The sequence below is a fragment of the Triticum urartu genome, unplaced genomic scaffold (genome assembly GCF_003073215.2).
Source record: "Triticum urartu cultivar G1812 unplaced genomic scaffold, Tu2.1 TuUngrouped_contig_9803, whole genome shotgun sequence".
NCBI lineage: Eukaryota > Viridiplantae > Streptophyta > Magnoliopsida > Poales > Poaceae > Triticum > Triticum urartu.
In genome coordinates, this window is record NW_024120883.1 from 2,157 (window position 1) to 5,845 (window position 3,689).

Sequence of the window (3,689 nt, forward strand, 5' to 3'; positions counted from 1 at the left end):
GGACACCACTGGCTTCATGGTGTCTCTTTGTTCTTAAATAGCGTAACTATTTTTTTTCCAGAGAAGAACAATTGTTTTCTTTTTTGAGAAAAAACAGCGCTCCACTTTATTCAGTTACAATGTTCATATATATGTGTCGTTACAGGATCATGACGGCCAACTGGATTGTTTTCGGCCTAGCCGTCCAGATTTGCCCGGAGGGTAATAAATAACGAGTCTAACCAAGCTTGCATGCGGTAGAACTTCTATCATGGAGAAGATTCATTGTTTTGCACTCGGTTCAGTTGTTGCATTCAAATGCTCAACGAGTTCATCATTGACCACAGCCTAGACACATCTCACCATGGAACATCTACTACCCTTATAAAAGAAAAAGAGAGGCAAATCCAAACAATCAGATTCATTCATTAATAAACTCTAATGGTCATTAATCTTTCTGTGTTTAACGCTACCAACCACATCCTCCGTCTTAATCGATCGCTAACCCGCCCCTCTCTTAAAACAAAACCGTACACACGATCTCTTGTCCCGTCCGCACAACCTGCCCCCTCCTCCTCCTCGTGCGCCGTTCGCCGCCTGCTGTTCCTCCAGCAGCCGGAGCCGCCGCGAGCGTGAGTAGCCGCCCGCCCATCCTCGCCTTCCTCCCGCCGCCCGCCGGTCCTCTGCCGCCGCCGCTGCCAGCCGGTCCTCTTCTCCGCCGCCGCCAGCATGAGCAGCCGCCCGCATCCTTTTATTGTGATGAACCATTTCTTTTCCAGGTGATTAGTATTTCAGTTCTGGATCATTCAGATGTTTTGGTACATTCAGTTTTTAATTTCTTGTGGAATTAACTTTGCACGTCTCACCTTTTTTGCTCGTGGAGAGATTAGATTATAAATATGAATCTGTGATATTCTAAGAATCTGCATTGTGTTCCAATTGTCTCATCTTTCAAATATCGTTTTTACAGGACAAAGATATACTTATAAAAACATTGGATGGTGTTCGAAGATATTATGCACACCGCAAAGGCCTTCTGCAACTTGACTTTATCAAGGTACATGTCAGTTTTATCATTTGTGCTTTCCTGGATTGAACTTGTTGTATTCAGTTTGAACATTTTGCATTGGAATAGTAACCCCAAGGAAGTTTTAAAACGGATTAAAGAGTCAACTAGATGGTCTGACGAGCTGGATGATTATGAGCTACAACTTGGTTAAAGGTTTTTGTTACCATTTTGTTCTTATTCTGAAGACAGCTGCCAATTTATTCAAGATATATAGTTATTCTCTTTTAACAAGGTCATATGAAACTTTTAAAGAAATATATGAGTGAATTGGACACAACTTCCGCAAGCAGCAGCATGCCCGAGGTTAGATTAGCATTGATCTTTGTCTTGATAATTAGAGTCAGACATACATCTGCTGGTCCCTGGCTTCTCATCTGGCTTCTTTCTGCCAGGCATATCAATGTGCCTAGGTGCCAATGTGCTGAAGGCCATGCTCGTAGGTTTTTCTTAACTCCTCAAGATGTCAGCACTTTCCAATTCGGTGCAGAATCAATGTTGTTTGTTGTTCTATTTGGTGCAGGATCAATGTTGTTTGTTGTTCTGTTCCATGATTCCTGCGATTTTTTTTGTTTCATCAAAGGTGGTGTGGCTATGATACTAAGGGAGACTGTGTGGCGGTGTTTCAGGTTCGAGATCATTCAGTAGTGCCTCATCAAGAAAGTGTGCTCAATTCTTGGCTTTAAAGAGATTAGCTTCAAGAGAGCAAATGAATATGACGATCACTGAAAAGTGAATTCAGAAGAACAAAAGGTTTTCCATGTGTAGTTGTAAACAGAACTCCCTCTGTACTGATACATATGTTTTTTTTCTTTTAATTATTTTCAGACAGGTCGGTCTTTCTAGATCGGAAGGAATTTTTTTAGCTTGGCCTTTGAGTTTCATAAATTCAGAATAAGTTCCTACACCTGTCGTAACTGGACAAATCATGCATGCACGGCTCAGGTGAGTCTATTTTCTCTTCTTTTTTTTACAACAATTTGAACCTGTCAATCAGGGAAAGATATGCCCATCATCAGTGCACTTTTATTCAGTTTGAGGAGAAATGAGTAGTAAGTGCGCTAATTAAATTTGTCCCCTGTTCTATGCATAGATGGCAATGCGAAAATCAGCTTCAGCAACTATTTTTTTTCTTTTGCGGTTGGGGTGTGTGTCCATACGTGTTAAAAATTTAAACAGATTTAATTTGTGGCCTAACAATACTTTTGTTAATAGTTGCAATATTCTCTCTTTTCTAATTATTTTATATTGATAATAGCTTCTGAATTAATCTGTGATTTCCAATCCCCCTTGGAGAACAATCAGATTTTCATGCATAAAGAATAACCATGTTCGTCTTTTATTTTTAGGAATGAGGACTCTAAAATGGATGGAGGAGGAGCTATAGTTCAGCAGCCAAATACAGCAGGCATGCACAACTATATCATATTACAGTACTTAATGGAAGCACTTTTCTTTAACTTTCTTCCATGATTTTCATTATGTGAATTTGATTACTATGATGCCAGGTAACTTGACTATTCAATATCTGTATTTGAGGTCTACACCTAATAATTTTCTTTCTAAAGAACACCTCTGAAGTTTCATTACACATGGGATGAATCACTAGAAACTCGAGTATTTAGTGTTTGCATTTCACGATATTTTCCCCTATATCGTCCTCTTATACCTCAGTTGCTAACTAAATATAGTAATTGTTATGGTCATTACAAAGGACTAGCTTGATATGTATTCCAAAATATATCCTTTCTATGATTTTGTCATTTCTTTCACAGTTTAATTATACCTCTTAACTACTCATGTGAATGTACAGAAGTTTGGCCTCAAACAAGATAGAATTGCAAACTGAGGGGCTTAGAGCAAGGCATGGAAATTAGGAGACCACTAACCATAAGGAGGAGGATTGGCAATGAGATTAATAGGTGAAAAAGCACCAAACCCAATCATATAGACATCCTCAAAAGGCTTAGGTAAAGACTTGTAATGTGAATAGATTTGGATAAAAGTTAACTGTTTGTTCACTTGATATTATGTTTCTTGATGGTTGGTTCATACAACAGGATTATGTATGGGGAGAAGCGCGAGTTTCCCGCCACTTTCGAGGACATGGGAGTCTCGGTTCCGCTACGCACCTGCGGTAGGCGGGGACATGGGAGCCCCGTCTAAGCCGGTGAGGACGCGGGTGCTGCCGCCATTTGGACCACTCCGTGGAACTAAAACATTTTTTATATTACATAGTTTACATATTTCAGATTACATAGTTTATTTTTTTCAGAACTGAACTATTTAGGTTCCGATTGCTATCTTCTACTTTTCGTATATTCTTATTTGAAGTTCACATCTTTGCCATGTTCAGTTGGACAATGCCTACACCTATTATAAGTCCTTTCAAGTTCACACAAGAAATTAGACATCCTGAAATCTTTACTATAGGATTGTTATTTCTTCATGGATTGGGATTTCTTTTTGGTCTGCTTGAGACAACTCATTGGGGTTCGCTTTAAACTCGACCTTTGGAGAGGCAGCGATCATCACACACTATAGATGTCCTATTACTTTTCCAAAATTTGTGAATATGAATTCAGAATTCAATACTCACATGAATTTAATAGGCTGCTTCGATTGAGCCGTGCATTGCACGGGC

At 39.4% G+C, this 3,689-nt stretch overlaps 2 long non-coding RNA genes across 6 annotated transcripts; both read left to right on the forward strand.

Moving 5' to 3' along the window:
- Positions 1–592: 592 nt before the first annotated feature.
- LOC125532391 lies at positions 593–2,851 on the forward strand. Of its 5 annotated transcripts, none has more exons than XR_007294072.1 (7): positions 593–611; positions 950–1,042; positions 1,115–1,201; positions 1,263–1,351; positions 1,441–1,777; positions 1,874–1,990; positions 2,395–2,851. It is a non-coding gene; the product is annotated as an uncharacterized LOC125532391 (long non-coding RNA). The 5 variants fall into 5 exon arrangements; XR_007294071.1 differs by having other exon boundaries at positions 950–1,036; XR_007294069.1 differs by lacking the exon at positions 593–611 and adding an exon at positions 619–758.
- A 10-nt stretch (positions 2,852–2,861) lies between these two features.
- Positions 2,862–3,458, forward strand: LOC125532392. Its single transcript, XR_007294073.1, has 2 exons — positions 2,862–3,015; positions 3,106–3,458. It is a non-coding gene; the product is annotated as an uncharacterized LOC125532392 (long non-coding RNA).
- The last annotated feature ends 231 nt before the right edge of the window (positions 3,459–3,689 follow it).